The sequence below is a fragment of the Adiantum capillus-veneris genome, chromosome 27, assembly GCF_014529385.1.
Source record: "Adiantum capillus-veneris isolate H3 chromosome 27, ASM1452938v2, whole genome shotgun sequence".
Classification (NCBI taxonomy): domain Eukaryota; kingdom Viridiplantae; phylum Streptophyta; class Polypodiopsida; order Polypodiales; family Pteridaceae; genus Adiantum; species Adiantum capillus-veneris.
The window spans coordinates 57,562,914-57,588,775 of NC_140957.1; positions in this window are offsets into that span (position 1 = coordinate 57,562,914).

Sequence of the window (25,862 nt, forward strand, 5' to 3'; positions counted from 1 at the left end):
GTACTTATTGCAAATGATTTTGAATTGATATCAATGTTATGAGCAGCAGTGGGAACCACTGAGAGTACTGAGGGATAAATGTTTTGGAAGGAGTCAATGTTGGCATGGTTATTAATACTAAAGATATCATCCATAAACCGAAAAGTATACATAAAGCTAGGTAGCATCATAGCCGTATGATGACACGCCAATTGTTTTAATATCCAAGAGTATTCAAAGTAGCCTAAGTACAAATTACACATAACCGATGAGCAGGAGAAACCCATAGGGATGCCAAGTACCTGTCTAAAACATGAGTTTCCAATACGTACGAAACAATTATTGAGAACCCAGATAATATGTTGAAATAGCTTATATCGATCAAAATGAAGTGGCGTTTTAAGCGCAGTGGTCTTTACCCATTTCGGTTTCTTTACAAGGGAAATCATATGGTATCCTTGCTTATTTTTGGAGTTGAAGGTCAGCTCAATTATCTTTTCAAGAGTGTTAATCAAGCCAAAGTCTCCTGATAAAGGTATATTCTCATAACATTGAGAAATGTCAGCTGTAAAGATGCTATATATCTTATCTGGTAGATTTAATAATACATCTGCACCATTTTTTATAATCCAGAACGGGCAGATGTCAAGGCCAAAGAAGTTCTTGCATAGTGTCTTCTTTCTTTCACAAACCGCTTCAAATTCGAGTAAAATAAGATTAAGGCATACTGTAATGTTCTGTGTGATATCAGTATATATACATTTGGATGCATCTGAGATCCATCAAAACTTATGCTTATGGCTCTTATATGTAGGAAATAAAATAGGTAGTTTCCTGCAAGTGTTACCATATCCTAATGCTTGTAGTTCAATTAGGATATTATTTGTAAGCACAAAAGGAGTATGGTTAGATGAGTAAAATTCATTTCCACTAAGTCGTTCTTTGGCTGCATCCCAAGCAAGTTTTTTACACATGATACTAGCATTGTTTGCAGCTTTGTCTAAGCCGACAATGAACCACTTGCTGGCCACTTCTTGACAATTGATCGCAAGAGCAGGTGTTAACCAACTAGTGTCATTGCTAAGCCATTTTATGGGAAGAGAACTAATTTTCTTTAGAAAATTGATTTTGACATATTGAGCTAAGTCCTGTAGGACTTCTGACTCCAGTTGGAGTGTTGTAGTAAGATCGGCTAGGCAGTTTAATATTGCGGCCATAGCCAAGTGTGGGTTAAGAGGTTCACAAGGTATATGATTAAAGCAATTGCCCTCCTACGAGAGGTTAGTCTGTATTGCTTTTCATGAGAAAACTAAGTGAATTGAAGCATGACAAGATGGGTGTGGATAAAAAAGTCATTGGTAGTTCCTCCTTCTTAACTACCGGTCATCCCGTAGAGGATATCATGACCAGGAGGAGGAACCCCACCCTAGGCTAGTACAACACCACCTAACACCTACCAACCTTTTCAGGGTTTACAGTAGTGGGTGTTAACTAGTTTTCAGGCTTAGTGTACCTAGGAGTCCGAGCCCTGACTATCGCAAAAATTGCGATAATCTTGTGTTTAAAAGTGTGTGTGTTTCATTTATTCTAGGGCTACAATAACCACAACTGAATACTTACATATTCAATAGACTCCAGACTCCTGATTCTCACAAAAGATAATACAAAACATCCATCAAGCTTGGAACATCGTAAATGGGGGGATGATACAATCACCCATTTGAGCCGGATAGCAGTAAACAAAGCAACAGCAAACAAGATAGACCCTTACCTGCATCCATACAAACATAGCAACATTTCGTTAGATCTGGCTGCATATAGACAGGTATCATCAGGTCTAGTCAGTTGTTATCCATGTCAATCTACTGAAAACTTAAATTACTGATACACCTAATAGTGCAGACCATAAGGGTCTAAGTATATAGGCCATATTTTTCCCATAGGTCATGACATCCTAGGGGAGGCCAGTGAAGTGCCTAATCCAAATATTTACGAAATCTCCCCACGTCAAAGTATCATTAACAAGTCAGGTTACCTAAAAACAATGCAAGCTTTTCAAACATGCATAGAGTGCAGGTGGCCAAGTGGTGGTGTTTTACAATCACCCAATTCGTGCATAACACCCAATGTTTTTACTGAGCTGTGTCTAACGAAAAGTCGAGTGTAATTTAGTGTATACGATATAGTATATAGCTTATCCTCATATTTCCCAACCATAACGACGAGTATGTAAAAAAAAGAATTCCAGAGTTTTGTTTGAAAAACGGATTATTTTTCAAAAAAAACCAGCATCTCTCAAGGAGACCCTCAACATGAGGATTTGTAGCATAACCTTGTCTTTGAAATTAAATCAAAATCTTTTCCAAAACATCCTCCTGAATCCCATAAATCTATTTCCAAGAAGAAGCTATCAGTGATACAGGATCTTTAGCACGAGTTGACATAGCCATAGTATGAGGGACTACACCTCTTACTACACAAAATGTTATACCTACCTCTACAGATGCATAAGTTTAAAAAAAAAACTATCATATGGTCATAGGCCAAAACTTAGTGTATACAAACAGGGGGTATACAAACCAGTGGTTCATTTACTGTGAGCTCAAAGTAGATCAATCATTGATCACCCGAGTGGTACCTGCTCATGGTGATAAAATTAAACAACTAAATCCAGCAACAATGTTTGTGAATATTATGCAGAACGGAGAGGCCCATCCTAGGGCCATACTTTGTTGTAAATACCCGATTATGATCTTTTTTTAAAAAAACCTTTATTTAGTCTAGTCTGTACACAAGTTACATAGGTTTTTTTACAAAAAGTAGAATTCAGGCTGGATTTCCCAGCAGCAGCAGCCTTCTCAGCCAGAGTTATTCTAGATATACCATACCTTCCATCTCTCAATCCATGTTCATATGCCAGACCCCTCTTAAAACACCCATAGGGTAGGTATATTTAAACACCATTATAGTAAGCTCAGACAATGACCAGTTTATGAAACCTTAGTGTTACTTACTGATGAAGATTCACCGTCATATACAGTATCCATAATCAGCCAAACGAATTTGTGACCCATATGCAGTTAGGATGCGCCTTACCAATACCATATACGTTCCGATGATCCATGTTAAACAACCTAGTTAGTCATAGTTTCATGATTCCCTTAGTTTGGCAATGTAACAAAACGCCCTGAAGAAGTACCAATGTCAGTATAGTCAAGCACACTCAGCCAGCAGTTAATTTATTCTATGTTAACAACCTGATGTATCTCCACAATTTAATGTAATGCTATTTTACGGATGGACATCTATCTAGCTCACTCTATCTTAGTCCCAGTGCTACTCTAGATTAGTCATGCCATGCAAAAGCCAGTAGTATGTACATCAGCCTGGACTCAACAGCAAGCCCATCTTACAGGACTAAATTAAAAATTGTGTCTTTACTATATAGTCAGAGGAAGGAGCAACAATACAGCAACCCATAAGTGCCTTATATTCACAGCCAGCTAACAGCTCAACTACTAGCCCGCATATACTGAGCCCTATACAAAGCTTAGCAGGGTCAACTACTAGGTGATCTTTCCTTATGACATTTTTCAAAATATTGCCAGTATCATCAGGGCTTTAAAGATGCAATAGACCAATCCCCACCTCAATCCAACCAACGGTAGACCAAGTACGGTGAACCAGAGCTGAGTAAGGTGAACCAAACACATAATCACTGTTTATACGGGCTATCAACCATTAACAGATGTAGTTCCATAATGAACAAGTTAGCAAGCCTGAGTCCTAAGGGCCAGGATGTATAGTAAGTAGCCCAATGGTTATGGCTAAAAAGGAAACATTTAACTAGAGTCCCGCAGCTATTGCCGAGCCAGAATCAAGAGTTAAATGTACGACAACAATCATTATATTATGTTGCTTCAGAGAACAGACAAGTAATCCAAGTTTTCAAGCCACAGCCTTCAAGAAGCATGCTAACTTGCGTAGCCTCGAGTTCATTCCCAGCAGTCGGTGTTGTCTTCTTAGGCATGATTACTAATGAAAGAATCTCTCCCTTCACCTCACTTAATCCCTCAATGCAGAAAAACAGACAGTAGCACAAACGATCTAAGTGAGAAGCACAAAGGGGCTCTCACCTTTATACATAGCAGGACTTGTAGGAGTACTGAGAGGCATTCAAGGCGTTATTTCCCCGAGGCCTGGGCACGTCTAGCCATGTTGAGCGCCGAGACCAGCTATACGACACAGTAAAGCCTCCTGTAGAATCCGCAGGCTCAATTAGATGGTGTGGCATAGGCAAGCACAAGTCCCCATCAACTATCCGTGGAGGCATTGCCTTGTATGGTGCAATTTCCACATGCGCAGAAATGCAGGGCTCGTGAAGAGCAAGCCACACTACCACTGGGTAGTCTCACAGTAAATTACCCAACAAGTAAGAGCCAAGTCTTTCAAGGACTCGTCCCCCTTTTTTTTAAACCCTTATTAGTCCATGTGCTAGGGTAGTATCATGTGTTGAAAGGTTCGACTAGGGACACTATCGGTTAAGCCCTCAGCCACCCCGTATTTTAATCCAATATGGTCAAGCCTGCAATTAGTTGGATGTAGCTTGCAGACATTAGGTATAGTTTTTTTACGCGGTGTAGCGAGCAAACCACATGTGTGTATGTGTATGTATGTGTATTGTTTATGCAGTCCCATCAGGCTTAGTATAGAATTATGTAGAGCAACAAGCCACTACCTGGGTGTGAATGTGTGTGTGTGTGTGTGTGTGTGTGTGTGTGTGTGTGTGCGTGTGCGTGTGCGTGTGCGTGTGCGTGTGCGTGTGCGTGTGCGTGTGCGTGTGCGTGTGCGTGTGCGTGTGCGTGTGTGTGTGTGTGTGTGTGTGTGTGTGACTTCTGGAAATCAAACCGATTGTGAGCATGCCCAGCCATTCAGGCTAACGAGACCCATATGTGTGTGTATGGTTGATGCAGTTTCTTCTAGCATAGTATTCATGTAACATAAAGAGTCACCACTTGTGTGTGTGTGTGTGTGTGTGTGTGTGTGTGTGTGTGTGTGTGAGAGAGAGAGAGAGAGAGAGAGAGAGATAACCTTACAAATGTGATGGCAATCATGACCCTTTAAGTTTTCTTTGTAATGAAGCCTTACTATACTCATTTGAACAATGTCAATATGAAACTGAGTATGAGTGTGCATGTGCATGCGCGTGCACGTACATCTCTCTTTGTTTTTTTTTGTATATATATATATATATATATATATATATATATATATATATATATTAAGAATGACTTTTTATGGGGGGGGTTTCTTGATTTTTAAAAGAAAATTAAAATAAATAAAAGAAAGGCACAAACTAGTTTAAAAATACACAAAAAAGAAAAATTAAAAGAAAAAAATAAAAAAGAGTGTTAAAAATATAAATAAAAGCAAACAAATTACCAAAATATGCAAAGAAGAGGGGAGATGAGGGAGGTACTATGAGGGTCAATTTTTTAAAATATATTTTTTAAAATATGCACACATGCAATAAAGTTAAAGTAAATTTACTCGAGACTCAAAAAATACGTAAAAATATCCCAAAATTTCTAAAAATAATTAGCAAAAATTCAATGTTTTTCTTTGTACGTTTCAAATTGGTTATTTTCATTGGATTCTTCGTGATTTCATTAATTCTTTATAAAACTTTAGCAGTTTTAAGCATTAAATTAGTAAAAATATGCTAAAAATATAAAAAATTACCTAAAATTTTCTAAAAGTTATGCAGTCTGTTCTACTCAATTTCTAGCACTTAACACGTCAAGATCACAAATCAAATCCTTTTCTAATGCATTTGATAATCAAATAAATGAAAATTTGACCGATTTTTGTCTCTTTTTTGTCTAATTTTGATCCAAAAAGTAACAAATTCAGTTAGGAAAATCTCTGCAAATACACTTAATTGCCACAACTTGTACTTTGCAATGCAACCAATTACACAATAATTTTTCACCAATTACTAGTTCAATTATGTGTGCACACACTAGCACAATTAAGCAATTCTACAAAAAATTGGGCAACATTTCAATACAATTTTGGCAATCATAAAAGTGATTCATGATCACCATAACAAAATCAAGCAACTCATTGCTTTTCACAAATCAAATTGGCACCAATTAAACCATTATTTGCACTTGAATGTGCGCACTTTGCCTACACATAGGCACACAAATTGCGCCTAGATTTGCATGAATTTTGGTGCAATCAAACTTCAATCAAACCTGCACATTAAATTAGAAATTAAGTAGGTTAATGCACTCACATTTATGTCAAGAATCACGTCAAATTTCGACTTCAAGTGATTACTCCATCGGTGTGTGTGTGTGTGTGTGTGTGTGTGTGTGTGTGTGTGTGTGTGTGTGTGTGTGTGTGTGTACTCCCAAAACCGCTTTGACCTACACACACCAACACAAAATCTTATGTGTATCTTCCATTTCAACAAAATTAAATGCATAAGACTAATGAGCACACATCCAATTAAAGATTTATCAATGTGTAGCATTAAACGCTCATGCATTTAGTGAGTAATTAGAGGGAGTAATTAATGAAAAATCTCTTAATTGCACACTAAAAATCACTCAAATATTCATGAAATTTTGGCAATTTTGTTTCACAAGAGTGATTATCAAGCCTCTAATAAGGCACACACACATGTAAAACTCTCCAATTGTTAGCGAATTAGTGTGAAATTAGTGTATAGTTAGTGTGTACAAAGAGGAAAAAAATGCAAATTTAGTCTACAAGCTACCCAAAGCAAATCATATCGCCCTTCCTACAACCAACACCAAATCCTAATGGAAGTTAGAACTCAAACCATCAGACGGTCTATCCTCTAGCTTAGGCGCTCGATCCCTAGCAACGACGCCAATGTTGGCGGTCATAACATAGTGCACAATTCACCCACATAATGTCAATCCGGTGGATCGGAACCGAGCTAGTGAATGGAGGCATGGATGCACCTAGTGTGATGGAATGAGGACTAAAGGAAGTGGGAAAAAGAAAGAGAGGAAAATAGGAAAATCCAAATGAGCCATATCTACTACACACACTCTATTTACACTCTAGCTCTCTACTCATGCAGACAATGATACTACTCTCACTCTAATCTCAAGCATACACACTCTAATTGTGCATTGAGAACATACACAGAAGTCTAATTGGAGTAATGTATGAAATCCACATACACACACACTCTAATCTATCACATATGTGAAGCAAGAATGCTCAAACAAGAGGAAAACTAGAGAGAGAAGAGAAGATTAGTACTAATCATGCATCCTTAGCACACATAACTTAAAAGACAAGAGCAAGTATAGAGAACTTAGCCTGCATTGCATTCAATGATGGCTATAAATATGTGTGGAAGCTCCAAGATCCATAGCCACTCCTCTTCTCCTTCTCCACACTCACCTCTCACTCTCATGAATGAACTCTCCCAAGAATGCCCTATCACATGTTTTGAATTGACTTATATACAAAGGGCTTTTTAAAATTGGGCGATTGGCCAAAAGGTGCATAAACATGCTATAGGTATCTAGGCTCGTCTGATCATCATTATACGACTCAAAACTCACTATGGAGCCCTTAGATACAAGAAATATATGTATACACACATATATATATACACCAACAATTGAAGTGAAATGCATGTTGTTGATGCTTGCTCGTCAACACTTGCAACTTGGTGAATCTATTTAAGTCACAATAATGGATAGGACTAATGCCAAAGATGCCTTATGTGCAATGTGGGATCATAAAAGTGCCTCAAACAAGGTTTTTCTTACAAAGAAACTCATACACATGAACATGAAAGAAGGCATCAACATTAGCTCTCATTTGAATGAGTTCAACAAGGTTTTTTCACAGCTTACTTCCAAAGGTCTTAACTTGGATGATGAGATGAAGGACATCTTCTTGCTATATTTGTGCCGTCATCATGGGATATGTTCAATACAGACATAAGTAACTCAACACCTGGCAACAAGCTTGTTTTTAGTGATGTTACTAGCATGTTGCTCATTGAGGAGATTAGATGTCAATCTCTTGATGCAAGTGGGCATGGTGATGCATATATGGCTAGTGGCAACCATAACAAGCCAAGGCAACATGTTCGTAGTCATGCTTGTTCTCAGGATTGCAAGAACAATCACAACTAGAGTCGTGGAAGAGACATGACAAACGTTGAATGTTATCACTACCATAAAAAGGGACACATGAAGAAGGGTTGTTGTGCATTACAATGTGAAAAGGGAAAAGAAAAATTGAAGCCTAGCACACCTAAGAGCACTATGAAGATAGAATAATTTAATGTTCTTGAGTCTCTAGCTATTGAGATTGTTCCTCATGTGTTGATCTTCACCTCAGATTTGATTCTTGATGCGTTGTTAGCTCTTGACAAGTGTTATGCCCAGAATTGGATAGTAGACTCGGGTGCTAGCTTTCATGTGACTCCTCATAAGGAGTGGTTCTCCACATATACTGCTACACATGGTATATTGAAGCTAGGTAATTCTTATGAGTTTGATATATACAATAAGGGGCCATAAAACCTTGTATGCATAATGACACCGAGTTTATGGTGTAGAATGTCAGACATGTACCACAATTGACAAAGAGTTTAATGTTTGTTGGACAATTAGAAGATTTGGGCTACACTACTATTTTTGCACATGGTTCTTAGATAATCAATAAAGGAAACTTGGTCATGCTTAAAGGCCATAAATCTAGCTCATTATATTCACTCTATATCTCTTCAATAATAGAGAATTATATTTGTGTAGCTAAGTTACCCTCTATAGAGCTATGGCAAAGTCAAAAAGGAATAAACGTACTGCAACTTTTTTGTTATATCCCAATGTTAGATTACTCAAATTTTTCTTTATGTGAGCATTGCATTTATGGCAAACAAACTAGGTTGACCTCACTGCCTTTAGACAAGGATTTAAGAAGTCCTCTAGATCTTGTTCATAGTGAGTTATGCAGACCTATGCATTTTAAGTCTATGGGGGAGGCACTATACTTCCTAACATTCATAGACGACTCCACTAAAAATGTGTGGGTTTATCTCTTGAAGCAAAAGATCAAAGTCTAGTGTGTCTTTCAATTCTTAGCAATGGTAGAAAACTAGTCAGGTAGAAAAGCTTAAAGCTTTGCAAACTGACAATGGAGGTGAGTACATCTCCTCTGAGTTCAAGGACTTTTGCAATGAACGAGGAATTAGAAGACAATTCACCATGCCTTGTACACCTACTTAGATCGGTGTGGCAGAAAGGATGAATAAGACTATCCAAGAATGAGTCATTTCTATGTTGTCTATGGCTACTTTACCTCAGAAGTTTTGGCGGAAAGCTGTTATGATGGCTGTTTACTTGATAAACAGGTCATCTAGTACGAGATTATATAGGAGATTTGGATGGGCAAAGTGCCTAATTATGATCGATTACATGTATTTGGGTGTGAGGCATTCTAGCATGTGTCAAAAGAGCTTAGACAAAAGCTGATCACACAAGTGCATCTTCATTTGATATGACATGGACGAAGAGATGGGATATCATCTTTGGCACCGAGAATTTAAGAAGGTTATATGTAGCTCACAAGTGGCATTCAATGAGTTTAAGATGCATAGACAACCAATGAAAAAGATTGAACATAAGGTTTGAGGATGTTGCCTCACCAACAGTTACACAGAATGTCCGACATGCTAGTGATGCACCTTCAACTAGTACACATACAAATGTTACTCCAGAGAGAGTGGAATCTTGTAGTTAGGCACTCAAAAGATCTATTCGTGTATCTCGTGCATCGAGCATTTTTAACAAGGTTGGACTATTTGTCAGTCTCACTGACTATAATGATCCCACTTATTATAACAAAGCTATTCAGGCAGAAGATAGCATGAAGTGGGAGAAAAATATGCAATTTGAGTATTAGTCAACCTTAACCAATGAGACTTGGGAAATGATAGAAATACTAGAGGGTAAACAAGCATTTCCTTGCAAATGGATGTACAAGAACTTAGCCAATGAGACTTGGGAATTGATAGAAATACCAGAGGGTAAACAAGCATTGGCTTGCAAATGGGGTACAAGAACAAGTACATGAAACAAGATCTTGAGCCTAAGTACAAGGCTAGATTGGTTGCTAAAGGATTCAAGCAGAAGAAAGGTGTAGATTTTGATGAGATATTTTCTTGTTTGGTCTAGTAGCCATACAAGACATGGAATTGATCCAATCTTGAAGATGTCTACATGATGCAGCCATAAGATTTTGAGATAAAGACTGAGATGCCAACAAGGGCATAACTGGTGTGTAAACTCAATAAATCTTTGTATGGACTAAAGCAAGGCTCAAGGTAGTGGTACATCAAGTTTGACAAGTACATTCAATCCCAAGGCTATGTACAGAGCCAAGAGGATCATTGCTTGTACACAAGAAGATTGAACAATGGTTCCCTCATCATTTTAATTATGTACATGGATGATATGCTTATATCCAAGAATTCAAAGGATGAGATTGAATTCTCAAGGATGCCTTAAGCAAGCACTTTGTCATAAAAGATTTGGACAGCGATGCACATCAATTTCTTTGTATGCATATCAAGAGAGATCATAAGCGTAGAATACTTAAACTTTTAGAGGAAGAGTATATTCACAAGGTCTTGCAACATTTTAACATGAAAGGAGGGAAAGCATTGAGTAGCCCAATGGCTACATATGTAAAACTTAGCAAGAATAATTATCCCAAATCATATGCTAAAATGGTAGAGATAGAAAAGGTGTCATATTCTTTGGATTGGCAGTCTCATGTACACCATCATCCATGGTTCACATTTGAACGAAATATGCACATGGAAAACTATATTCCAATCGGGCACTTGTAGAATGGGAGTGCTTGTCAAGGTCTTTTTCAATAACTCATAAGCATGGTCACACTCCGCAATCCAGTGGAGCTGAATAAGAAGTTTGTACAATGGACGAGCTATCTCGACAAAGTTTAAAATAAACCGTCGATAATAACCAACATGGCCCATGAACCTTTGAACTCCTTTATAGTTTGTAGGTGGTGGAAATTCAGCAATGGCTTTAATTTTGCTCTCATCTGTGGAAATCCCATTTTTGGACACTATATGCCCTAAAATGACTCATTGTTTAACCCAAAATTGGCATTTGAAAGGGTTTAAGGAGATGCGATACAATTTGCACTTCTCAAAAACTTTTCAAAAACATGAAGGATGTTCTTTCCAAGAGGAATAAACACAAAGGTCATCTAAGAAAGCTTTGCAAAAGTCCCTCAAATATTCTCTAAAAGCAGTGTTTATTAATCTTTGAAGGTAGCAAGGGCATTGGTCTCGCATTGGTTAAGCCAAAATCCATAACACAAAATGCGAACACTCCATATTTGGTTATAAAAGCCAATTTAGCTTGGTCCTCTAGTGCAATTGTGATTTGATTGTATCTAGAGTACCCTTCTAAAAAGCTATAAGGTTCCTTCCCTACAACTCTTTCAAGCACATGTTCTAAATATGGCAAGGGGTAATGGTCCCTCTAGTGGCGTCATTGACCTTTTTGAGATCCACCCACACTCTGAGTTTCCCATTATTTTTTGGCACAATAACTATTGGAGACACCCATTTTGAGTGCTCAATAGGGTATGTGAATCCACATTTGACAAGCTTTCAATCTCTTCTTGAACAATCTTTGCATACGTAGGATTCATTGGGTAGGGTTGTTGCCGGACTGGTTTAGCCATGTTATTCATGGGAATTGTGTGTTGCACCATGGAAGGTGGAACACCTTTCATATCATGATAATTCCAAGAAAATATATCCTTGAATTCCTTGAGAAGTTCTTTAAGCACCTTCTCCTCAGTCTCTGTCAGATCTTGGGCAATGAAAATGGGTTTGAACCTCACCAAGGTCTGCTAACTCTATTTCCTTAACTATTGTTGGACCATCATTGACTCCATTACTTCCATCAATAGGTGTCCTCTATGCTTTTGTATACACCACCTTACGTTCCTCTATGGTGTAGGATTTGAAATGTTTAGGTGTAGGGTGTAAATCTGTGGGGTCTTGTTGTTCTATGGACTGTGATTTCTCTTCCACTTCCTTTTGTTGTTGAGCTAACTCTCAATTTTGTCGTCTCCTTACAGTACAACTCAACTTTGGCTTCTCTATAGCCACTAGTTGTGTGATGTCAATGGGTTGTGGACTACAAAACAAAACTCTTAAAAAAAACGTTGATCAAGTCGTTGAAGAATTGATCTACTACAGAACGAATCAAACGTACCAAAGACAAAATCCCAATTTGAGATCATAGCAACCACAAGTAGTCAATGCTCTGAGAGTGTTGAAGTGGTGTGCCATTGAGTAGAAATACACCAATCATGATACTAATGAGTGATTTTATAACCAAAATTATGTGAGAGAAAGGCCATATGGACCTCCAACAGTGCAATAATTGCAACCATCTCGGAGGTACAAGATTGGACCCAATAACACAGTGCAAGGTGGAGAAAAACCGTAACCCATATTGGGACAATAGCGACCTTTATCTCATGACAATAGGGCCATCATGTGGTATGCATAAATGGCCGAGTTACTCATAAGTCAGCCAATGATTCCACCCACTATTTGATATGAGGAACCTGCAAAAACCCATGTGAGAGAAACTGAGGGTGCACCTTATGCTACTGAGGATAGTCCATTTTGGGCTAGCAATGACAAAGCTACTAAACCTCCTTATGTGGTTCAAACTGCTAGAAATCAATTCAGATGGATGAAAATATGCTTATGTTCATAGCCAACCAGAACTACAAGCCTAGAGGATATCTTCCTAGGACAAGATAGCCAATGGGGGAACCACTAGCTGCCCAGCCAAAAGGCCCATGCTTTGAATGTGGAGGTAACCATTGGGCACAAGGTTGTCCACACAAGGGTCAACAAACAAAGAATTTTGGATTTTGTGAGGGGTGTGGGAAGGATCACTTACTTCAACATTGTGCTAAGAATCTTGACAACCTGGGAAAAGCAATTGTCAATGTCATTGGAATTTTACCATGCTCAAGTGGATCCAAGTCAGAGCCGACAGCTCCAATCAAAGTGGTGACTAGAGTCCAAGCTCAAGAAGCAGCCAAGAATCAACCAGTGGTGGATGAAGTAAAACTTCCACAACAAGCTGAATTTGAAAATGGGTCAGTTAGAACTCAACAAAAATCATGGAAAGCCAAACGAGACAAAATAAAAGCAAAGAGGCTATAAAGAAAGTCAGCCACGAAAAAGGAATTAACCCAAACAAAGGAACAGTTCTGATGTGAACAGGAGAGCAAAGAAAACTCAAAGGGATCGAAAGAGTCCAAGAATTATATCAAGCGGTTAGAGTCTTAGTAGAAAAAGTAAATGAGCCTTTGGATGCTATGTTGCAAGCCTATAAGGCGAGACTGAAGAACAATCAAACTTTGGAGCAATGATTGTTGACTTATCTGCATCCTAAACTTAAAACCAAAAGAATGGAGATGTGCAAAAAGCTCATAAAAACCTCTCAGCTCTAATATAGCTAGACACCTTGAAAACTCCAAAGCAGGTAAAGCATGTGCCTGAAAAGATAAATTCAAGCACACTCGAGGAAAACAATGGATACAAAAAGATCAAAATCCATGACAAACCTTTGGATATGAGAGTTGCGAACATAACGGATGAGACTAAATCGCTTGAGATAAAGCCAATTCCTGAAGTGGAAGATCTGTGGCCATATTCACTATGGGAGACAATAAAAAACCAGTAAGATGGAAGTGCCACATTGCTATCAACACCAATCCTTGAGGTCAACATGGATCATGAATTCTATCCAAGGGATATTCAATCATTGTATGGGGATGCAGGGATGAAAGCATCTGTGGAAAGTAAACCATCAACCATAAGGACTTTACCATCCTTATAGAGGAACACAAGACAAAATCAAAAGTGAGAATCATACCATCTCAATGGAATCCGATTTTACAGACAACGGATATAAAGAGCTTACATGATTTAATGTCGTCTCTCCTATAAGATGTACCATCACTCTCGCTGGACTTCTAAAAATCAGACCATAATTGTGGGGACAAATGAGCAAGAACTTGGAAAAACTGTGATTGAAAGATAAACTTGTAGACAAAATTAGGGAAATGAATCATCGTGAGAGACCCAAAGCAGAGCATGCACCAGTGAATAAGGTGGGTGATTATTACGAGGGAGAAGAGGGAAGCACCACCTTACCTCTAGAATACAAGGGAGTAAAGATGATAGAAATACTTGACAGTGTGGCCGGAGTAGCCATTGTTACAAAGAGAATAGGGAAGAATGGGGAAGACTGGCTCTCAAGAAAACGCGTATAAAATTACAACTAGCACACATGTATGTGGAGAGACCCTTAGGAATGTTGGAACAAGCTATTGTATCCTCATGTGGGATAGAAAATCAACATAATTTTGATGTCGTTGATTTTGAAAAAGGAAACAACTATGAAGTTATTTTGGGAGACCATTCATGCATCAGCTCAGAATGGTTCAAGGTTGGGGCTATGACCATCTCTATTTGCGATATAAGAGTATCACAACCAGGGCCAGTGTGAAGGATCATAGTTATAGGGATGTAAACCGAACCCCGATGGAAGACTTTGCTGTAACTACGGATTCAAGAACACAATTACGTGCTTGGTTAGTGAAGGCTGCACATATTTAGATGTGCACAATATCGCATTAGGAAAAATTTGGACTCACAAAGGGGCCTTATAAGGAGTTTGACTTCCTCACTCATGTCCAAAATGGGCGTGCAGTAAAATTTTTGCATATCAACTCTAAACTTGACGGAGATTTGTCAATTAGAATCTACTCTTCAAGCTCTTTCTATTGATATATAGCATGCCACGAGATTCCTCATATTTTGAAAGATTCTATTTTTTATCCTCTCGATTCTAGACGGAGTTGTCACATCACAAGAGAATAAAAAATAAAATCTTTCAAAATATGAGGAATCTCATGACGTGCTATATATCAATAGAAAGAGCTTGAAGAGTAGATTCTAACTGTCAAATCTTTGCCAAGTTTAGAGTTGATTTGCAAAAACTTATCGCACGCCCGTTTTGGACATGAGAGAGGAAGTCAAACTCCTTATAAGGCCCCTTTGTGAGGCCAAATTTTCCCTAATGGAATGCGAAAGCCTGAGAAGGGAGGATTGCATCCTAGAGCGCTCAATAGAAGATGACTATTACATGAAGGAATCATTTCCAAAGGAGATGTTTGAACCCTTTGGATCGGAGATAGTACTCACAACCCTAGATGTTTGTGTAAACAAGGTAACCACTATGTCATTTTGCAACAAGGATGGTTATGACATAATGCCCTTTCAGATGATAAATGCTATCTTGAGTTCAAGAGATAAAATGGGGACAAATGAGACCAATGAAAAAATCAATTACCAATGGATGGTGGACAAAATTTACGTCAGAGATCTTAGTGACAATGATGAGGATGAATTCCATGATTCAAGGAGCGATGATTTTGGAAACGATGTTGCGGCTTTTGAGTAGCTCAGAAAATGAAAATGCACCAAAATCGGATACATACCCCTATGGACTTACCTCCAAAACAAGGGGATGATGACCATCAAATTGAGCTCTTACCAGGAAGCTCACCGCCTAACAAGCCTCCTTATCAAGTTTCCCAAGCTCAACAAGAGGAGATCATGAGGCAAGTAAAGAATTGGTAGGCAAAGGGATGGTGAGGCCTAGCTCCCCCCTCCCCTTTTGTTCTCCAGTCATTTGAGTACAAAAGAAAGATGGTACATAGCGCATGTGTGTGGACTATCAAGCACTAAACCATATCACTATCAAAAATAGATTTCTCGTGCCTGGAGTAGAAGATTTGTTTAATAAGCTACAAGGCTCTACCTAATTCAGTAGGATTGACCCTAAAAGTTGTTGGGGTGTAGGCCAGGTGGCCGTGGGAAACCGCCCCTACCTATTTACACTTTCACCTAAATGAATATAGGGAGAGAAAGGGAGAGAGTTGACCACTCTCTCACTTTCCTCTCCACTAACCCCAAACCTGTTGTGTACTGTGCTTCATCCCCTTCCCCATTCTCTTCTTCTCCTCTCTTGCACATACTCCGTACGTGCGCACAACAATTGGTATCACAGCTCATGGCATCCGACCCCGAGCCCCCGCTCACCGCGCATGCAGCGACCCCAATCGAGATAAAGGAGCAAACAGTCGGAACCTTCCGGCAATGCAGTGTGTAAGCTCGAGCTCGATCAACTGTGGGAGCAGCAGTTTGTAGTGAGCTCATTGGGACAGCCAGAGAACCGAGAAGCAAAAGGAGTGCTCAAATGGGGGAAATCGAGCCAATTGAGGCAACCAACTGAAATCAAAATCTTGCAGGTTTGTAGCTCTCGGGAAATACAGTACGAGTCAAAGGCATAAGCTTTTTGCAGAGCTTGAGCACAGGAAATCGACACAACGGGCAGCAAGGCAAGGCTTGGAGCAGGACTCAAGGCAGTAGCTCGAGTTTGAGAAAATCCTGCAGTGCAAGAGCTTGGAGATGGTGAGCACTTGAATGCAGCCGAGTACAATCAAGTAGGCTAAGGGCAAGAGTTGAAAGGCTCGAATGAAATTGAGCAAGCTTTAGGAGCTAAATTCGGGCAGAGGAGAGCAACAACGAGCTTCAGCTCAGTAGACAGTAACTTAGCAAGCATTGAAGCATTGAAGGCTTGTATCAGAATCTGCAATTAGGCTTGAGAGAAAGTCAGCAGCATAATCGACACAGCAGGAGTAGGAATAGCAGGATCGGGTACAAACCAAAGCCTTGAAAGCAGTTACAGTCGGGCAATTAGAGTTGAAGCTTGAGGCAAGAGAACGAGCTCGAGCAGCATGGCTCTCACACACACTCAAGCTTGCAATAGGCAACGATGTAGCAGGTGCAATTTTGAGCAGTAGGGTTGCAGAAATCGACACACACACTCGGGGTCTCGGTAGCAAGATCACACAGGCTTGCAAGCTTGGGAATTACGGGCAGCAGGTTCTCAACAGTAAGTTGGCATCAATTGCAGTAGAGACTTGATTGAAAGCATAGACAAAGCATTGCAATGGGGGGAATTGAAGGCCTTGAGAAGCTTGGGGGGGAGCAGAAGCAGTCGACCTGAATCGAAAGCCGATAGAGCTTGCACACACACACTCAGTGGGGGCTCCATTGGGCAATAGTCGGCTACAAAACGAGGCCAAGCAGACAGCGCTAGTCAATCGAAGCAAAGGGGAGGGCGCTGGTGGTGTTCTCACACACACACTCAGTGCCCAAAGGCAGCACTGGTAGCGTCATTGAAGCAGGCAGTCGACAATTCTTTTCGACAGTCAATTATTTTAAGAACAAAAAATTCAATTGACTCTCTCTTGTGTGCAAGGGCCCTCTCCCATGAGAGCCCTCAACACCCCCCCCAGTCGACTCGTAGTTAAGTCCACGAGCCCCCCTCCCCCCGGACTCCTTGACCCCGCTTGAAACACAGCTAACAGCGACAAGAAGAACTTTTTTCAGGCAGCTTGGAGACAATAGCTTGAGAGAGAGTGAGAGAGAGAGAGAGAGAGAGAGAGAGAGAGCTTGGACACCGTGCTTGCGAGAGAGCATAAGCAACCGAGTTTGACAAGCTTGTGAGCAATCTTCACAGATCGAGCGAGATCTGCGATCGATACCAATCCGACTCGGCATTGACCGCTCGATATCGGCTTCGAGCATTGGCGTTTTACGGCTATTCGGCTAGCCACTTCCGCCCGGCGGCGGAAGGTGACATCGACATCGCCACCGCTCATGCGCACCGGCTTGACACTCTTCATTGCGGCGGATCTCCGACATCCGGCCCAGACACCGGGCACTTCCCCACACGAGCGCGTTCCCGCGATCGACGACCGTGCTTGCGACATGCACGGGTGAGGTACCTCTATCATAGAGGAGTGACACCCGGCATCGGCACCGAGCGCACCGATCGCACTCTACGACATAGTTTACGGATCAACACCTTTGGCGGCTATTCGACTAGCATATTTCTGCCCGGCGGCAGAAATCAGCACAAAGCGACACCGACACGCAGGTTATAGGTTACAGGGGGGTTTTTCAGCCCATTCACTCATAGAGTCTCCAGGTTACCAGACACAGCGCTTTCACAGGCAATTTGGTAGTAATTTCGCCAGATTCTCTGCGGACACATGCGTTGACAGATGCATTTTGTTGTGAGGACACTAAGTGCTACTGAGCTCTTTTGAGAGCAGATATCCCCGCAAGGATCACTTTCACTGCATGCAGCAGTTCTTGGCGCGTGTTTGAGCGCAATTTTACTCATGTACGTTGAGTTGCGGACACTGCCCACTGTACTACGTGTGGAGCCATTTTTGGCTATTTTGGCAGTTTTTCCCGACCGTTTCTGAGACTCGGACCGGAAGAGCCCTTTCTGAGACTGTGGCTAGTCCATTTGTGTCTGCATTAGCCTTTGGAGGGTCGATAGCGTGAGGTTTTCTTTGAGCTGGGGTGTGCTCGAATGTTGAGACACTTTCGGTGATACAGATAGTTGGACTTCCCCTTTACGGTACCCTCGCCATAGGATATGTATCTGGACGGTTATTTATGCTTTTGACGCCGAGTTGACACTCACACATCAGTGGTTTTCTGCAATATGCCCAGTTAGTGCAATTGGCACATTTATATGCATTTTGAGTTGAGTTTAGACTCCTCATACAAAGGAAACTCTGCCGGATTTACTTCCCGCGAGTCATGACTTCCATTGTTGGCACTTTTGAGTCTATTTCAGTTGAGATTTTACTCCCGATACAAAGGTTACTCTGCCCAAATTTCTACAGATTCTCGCCATAGTGTGGCACCTCTCAAACCCTCTTGTAAGCGATGGCTTCTTCTTTAGAAAAGGAGGAGTATTTCATTCGGAAGTTCGATGGCAGCAACTTCACCATGGGGAAAGAGCGCATGAAAGATGTTTTGATAAACAAAGGCCTCTCAAAACCGTTGAAAGAGCGCGCAGAGGATGATGATTATACACAAGCTCAATGGGAGCTTTTGGATGCAAAAGCCGTGGCTACGATACGTCTACATCTAGCCGATTCAGTCTTCTTCACTATCATAGGGAAGAAAACAACCAAGGAACTATGGGATAGCTTATGTTCAGCATGGGAGAGCAAAAGTGCATCCAACAAAGTTTTTCTCATGAAAAAGCTTATGAAGCTCAACATGAAAGAAGGTAGCACAGTTTCCAGTCATTTAAATGAGTTCAACTCCTTGTTCAATCAGTTGACATCTCAGGGCTTTAAAGAGTTTGACGATGAACTCAAGTCTATCTTCTTGTTATGCTCTCTACCCAGTTCATGGGATATCTTTTGCACAGCCATTAGAATTTCAGCTCCAAATGGCAAGTTAGAGTTCAATGTTGTCACAGATGCGTTGCTCACTGAAGAGATTCATCGTAAATCTCTCGATAATGCTAGTCATGGAGATGCATATATGGCTGGCAGTTCAACAAAGCTAAGAGGACGTGACATGAACAAACACAAAAGCAAAAGTAGAGAGCGAAATCCTCGTAGTCCTAGCAGACACAAGAACCAAAGTAGAGACCGCAATGCCAGAAATGTTGAGTGTTACTATTGCCACAAGAAGGGTCGTTACAAAAAGGATTGTCGCAGTTTCCTAAGAAATCAAAAAAACATGCAAAAGGATAATTCTAGCAAAGGCAAAAGTACAGTAAAGATTGAGGAGCTCAATATTGTTGAGTCTCCCATACCCACCACTGCAGTAGAGGATGCTCCTCCTCCAGTGATGCTCATTATGCCCACAGAGATTCATGCCGAGGTGACAGCAGATGCCTCAGATGTTCTCATTTTCACTTCAGATCTCACTCCAGATGCTTTGGTTGCACAGGATGAGGGTTATGCACAGAATTGGATCCTTGATTCTGGTGCAAGTTTTCATGTCACAGCGCATATAGAGTGGTTTTCCTCTTATGCATCCATGCATGGAATAGTCAAGCTTGGTGATTCCTATGAGCTTGACATTATTGGCATTGGTGATGTGAAACTTCAGATACATAATGGCACTACTTTTGTGCTGCAAAATGTCAGACATGTGCCCAAGCTTACGAAAAGCTTGCTTTCTATAGGGCAATTGGATGATCTTGGCTACACTACAGTTTTCGGTAATCGTTCTTGGATGATCCGCAAGAACAACCTTATCATGATGAAAGGCAATAAACGGATCCCTGTACTCTTTGTTTGTTTCGAGTGTCGGCGAACACTCTATCTATGTTGCCGAGCTGCCGTCTCCTGAGTTGTGGCATAGCCGGCTAGGGCACATTAGCCAAAAGGGAATGAAAACACTTCAGCGTTTTGGCTACTTACCTGTGTTAGATTACATGGACTTTCCAATGTGTGAGCATTGTCTATATGGCAAACAAACTAGATTGACATCTTCGCCATTGAATAAGAAACTAGGCAAACCTCTAGACTTGGTGCACAGTATTTGTGCGGTCCAATGCCACATAAAACTCTAGGGGGGGCAAACTACTTTCTCACGTTCATAGATGATTCTACCAAAAAGGTGTGGGTGTATCTCCTTAAGTGTAAGGAAGAAGTCTTCTCGACATTCCAAAAATTCCTTGCCATGGTTGAGAACCAATCAGGAACAAAGCTCAAAGCTTTTCGCACGGACAATGGTGGAGAATACGTCTCCACAAAGTTCAAGGATTTTTGCAATAGAAGACGCATTCGGCGGCAGTTTACTGCTCCATACACACCTGCACAAAATGGGATAGCTGAAAGAATGAATCGTACGATTCAAGAGCGAGTTGTCTCTATGATGTCTATGGCAAAGCTTACTCCAGAGTTTTGGGGGGAAGCTGTTTCGACAGCAGTGCACATCATCAACAGGTCACCTAGTTCTCCTTTGAATTTCAAAATTCCAAAGGAATTATGGACTGGCAAAACGCCAAGCTATGAGCATCTACGTGTATTTGGATGCGAGGCATATGCACATGTGCCCAAAGAACTTCGTCGGCAATTAGATCCCAGATCACACAAATGCATCTTTATTGGCTATGGTGCAAACGGAGAGATGGGATATTGTCTCTGGCACCCAGAATCAAACAAAGTCATTCGTAGCTCACATGTGATTTTCAATGAATCAAAAATGCACAAGAAGCCCATCAAAGATGCTGAGTACAGGCGTGTTCGTTTTGAGGATGTAGCCTCCGAACCAACTCAGTTCAGTAGTGTTGCACCTACTCCTCAAGTGCAAGATACTACTATTGCTCCAGAGAGAGCAGAGTCCAGCAGTCAAGCACTGAGACTCTCTGAGAGAGTATCACGTGCGCCCGAGCGGTTTGAGCCGGGTATACACCACATTTTGGTCATTGACAGTGGAGAGCCAACCTGCTACAAAGAAGTTATACAAATGGAGGATAGTGTTAACTGGGAGCAAGCTATGCAATCATAATACAATTTGATTATGGCTAATGAGACATGGGATTTGGTTGAATTACCAAAAGGCAAAAATGTTTTACCTTGCAAGTGGGTATACAAGAAGAAGTATACAGCAGAAGATCCCGAGCCTAGATACAAGGCTCGTTTAGTTGCCAAGGGTTTCAAGCAACAAAAAGGTGTGGATTTCGATGAGATTTTCTCTCCAGTAGTCAAGATGACTACACTTCGCACCGTGCTTGGCTTGGTTGCTATCCAGGACATGGAACTTGTCCAAATGGATGTGAACACAGCATTTCTTCACGGGGATCTAGATGAAGATGTCTACATGAAACAACCAGAGGGCTTCGTATGTGAAACCCAAAAACCAACGAGGACAGAATTGGTTTGTAGGCTTAAAAAGGCACTCTATGGCCTCAAGCAAGGTTCAAGGCAATGGTATCAAAAATTCGACAAATTCATGCAGTCTCAAGGTTACATAAGAAGTCAAGAGGATCACTGCTTATACACAAAAAGATTGAACGATGGTTCTTTAATCATCTTAATCTTGTATGTAGATGATATGCTTATCGTAGGCAAATCAATTAATGAAATCAATCAATTGAAAAAGATGCTAAGCACTCAGTTTTCCATGAAGGATTTGGGAGATGCCAATCACTTTCTTGGTATGCACATCAAGAGAGATAGGCAACATGGAATTCTTGAATTATCTCAAGAAAAGTACATTCATAAAGTCTTGCAACGTTTTAGTATACAGGGGGGGAAGTCATTGAGTACCCCAATGCAAGCATACTCCAAACTTAGCAAGGAAGACTCTCCCAAGACAGTGGCTGAGAAAGAGGAAATGACCAAAGTACCATATTCTTCAGCAGTTGGCAGTTTGATGTACGCTATGGTAGCCACAAGACCAGACATTGCACATGCAGTGGGAGTGGTTAGTAGGTACATCGAAAACCCTGGCAAGAAGCATTGGGAAGCAGTGAAGAAAATCCTCAGATATTTGAAAGGTACAGCTAACGAGTGTTTACGCTTCAGAAATAGTGATGCATCTATTGTAGGTTACACGGATGCGGATATGCGGGTTGCGTGGATCGTAGAACATCCACATCTAGCTATGTGTTTATGTTTGCTAGAGCAGCTATATCTTGGAGATCGTGTCTCCAAGATTGCATGTCTTCATCTACCACTGAGACAGAATATGTTGCTGCGTCTGACGCCAACAAGGAAGCCATATGGTTGGCTCGTCTAGTGGGAGATTTGGGCATTCACGAGGTTCCAGTACTACATTGTGATGGTCAGAGTTTCATTGCTTTGGCAAAGAATCCAGTGTTTCACTCAAAGTCGAAACACATAGAGGTCAGATACCATGTCATACGAGATGCATTGGCTGGCAAGCGTATCGAGCTTGTCAAGGTTCACACTGACGACAACCCCGCAGATGCTCTCACAAAGAGCCTAGCCTTGGAGCGATTTACACATTGTATAGAACTCATGGGTGTAGGATGAAGCCTCGGCAATGCTTCATCAATTTTGTATAGGCTAACTATACTAATGCCACTATGGGCCACCATGACCTTCAAGTGGGAGGTTGTTGGGGTGTAGGCCAGGTGGCCGTGGGAAACCGCCCCTACCTATTTACACTTTCACCTAAATGAATATAGGGAGAGAAAGGGAGAGATTTGACCACTCTCTCACTTTCCTCTCCACTAACCCCAAACCTGTTGTGTACTATGCTTCATACCCTTCCCCATTCTCTTCTTCTCCTCTCTTGCACACACTCCGTACGCACGCACAACAAAAGTGGCTATCATCAAATAAGGATAGTGGATGAAGCTATCCTAAAGACCGCGTTTCGTACAACGATTGGTTTTTATGAATATCTAGTCATGCCTTTTTGCAAATTCACTGGAGTGCTCTTGGATGATATCATCATCTACTCCAAGCCCTTTGTTGGGGGCAATCGTAGCATAGCCTAATCAACCCAAGACCAACAAAATTATCAATCCTAGGATCGGCAACCCGGCTAGGGCATGGAAGCACGAGCATCATCGGATGTATCGAATGAGAGGATTCAAGAGAATGCTCTTCCAATGCAAATAGAGATTAGCCATGAATCACTAACTTTAATCACATTATCAATCAAGCATCACCTACACACATTAAGCCCACCAAAGTACGACTTACCATAAACTAGAATCCCAAAGCACACTCATGACAAGCACACACTAATTGCATTGGTGTTGGCCTCTCCAATCACCACATGCCAATCAAGGCACTTCATCAAAAAGTACACACACAATGTGAATGGTGCTAGAGTTTCATTAAACCCATCCACACACAAGCAAACAATAGGGTACATACACTAAACACAAGATTAAGAACCAACTTAATCAACCTAATTAGAGATGTTAAATATCGCAAATCGAGTGCTCATAGAAGGATAGGAGTGGTCAATAAGCAAGAACTCATCACACACACTCAAATCTAGAATAATGAGGAGGTGAAATTACTTCTGACATAATGGAATATAGAAGAATTAGTCTAATGAAAAAAAGTAAAGATTAGATTAAGAAATGCTTCTCTAATTACAATGGATTAGCACTAGCCGCTTAAGCATAAGCATTAAGCTCAAGGCTAGGCCATCCATAAAGTGAACACTCAAAAGAGAGAGAGAGAGCTCCCAAGAATGGATCATCAAGAATTACTACTTAAGAATGAAACCTCTTTGCATGAAGGCTTTCTTATAAAGGCTTGCACCACAATCCTTTCTACTATGGGTTTAAGTTGAGCCCTCTAGCATATAGAATTTGGAACTCCCAATGAGCCCAAGACCTTATACAATGTGGATAGGAAATATTGTACACATCCGTAGAAAATCTCTAACTTGGTGCATAATCAGTGTCGTATGTATTATTCGCTACTAACATTCCCCCCTTCCTAATTTGGTGCACGTCCTCGTGTGCCGCTGAAGCAGAGCACGATGACATAGGTGAAAGCAAGTTCGTGGAAGAATGTTGAGCTGCCAATCATAAGAACAAGTAATGAGTATCAAAGGCCAACGAGGATAAATAAACCATGAAGTACAATGAACAATCATGCAAAGTGAATATTTGCTTTTAAAAGATGGGTCAATCATAGTAAAAAACTAAACAACATAAAGCAAAAAAACACCTAAACTATTATGACGATTAAACCACTTGAGATTTCAGTTTTATGCATGAAACACAAGAAATCAATTATGACCCTAGGCTAATGCAAGTCATAAACCTACTAGCCTAAAAACTATATGACCAATCTTAATAAAGCATCCAAGTCTATCATGTCTATGGGTTATAAAAAAGCTCATAATCTATTAGTACATTGTCACAACCTTTTGAAGCTCATGGAAGTTTTTTTTTTACCATTTCATAGAAAAAAGTAAAGCACAATATAAGGCTACCACCCCAAGGCAAGTCTAGCTACTACTCTTGGCTCCTTGAAGCCTGAAGGAGGTGTTCCGAGAATCTACTAGCCTACCAAGGTGACAGATAACCCCTATCAGCCCAGGGCATCAATTTAGGGCCTTGACCAAGCGAGCCAAGGTGATTCCCCTTGCCTACCAAGTGCCAATAAGGTGGTAGGCCTCACAAGACACAACATAACATAGAAATTTTCTTTTCATGTGTCTAGTAGCATTTTTGCTACTTTTTCTCCACACTTTTTTACTTCATTGTTTTATTTTTTAGCACTTGATTATTGCTTCCAACATGAGATGTTTATGGCAAATGGACTAAAGGACCAAAGGACTATCACTAAGAGTCTAGGACTAATGAGCAATGATCCTACATTAACCTAACGTCAAGGCCAATTACCTATGATTAGCACACATAAAACGATTTCTTTTTATGAGTTAATATTCACAAAGCAAAGTGTTGAAACTTTAGTATGTCTAACTTTTGAAAAATGGCCTAGAAGCAGATTCACTTAATCCAAGCATAGAGAATGGAGAAATGAACAAAAGAGCAAAATCATGGAAGGATTTTACCTGTTTTCATCCTCTTTTGAGCATCCTTGAGCAAGCATCCACTTTGCATAGAGAAGTCGCTTGATTCGTTTTTATATACAATCCACCTTCTTGAAGCTAAGTGTAAACACAAGCTCCAAAGGCCATTTTATTGAAAGCCAAAAAAAAACATTAATGAAATCCTAATGCTAGGGTCTCAAATACCTGAATTTACCAAAGGGAAAAAACCCTAGGGAAAAAAGTGCCTTTGGTTACGGACATGGTGCTCTTTGTAGCAAATTTACACAAAATATCAAAAATTGAGAGAGATAATGCTTCTACATAAGCAAATCTTGCAATGTTAAAA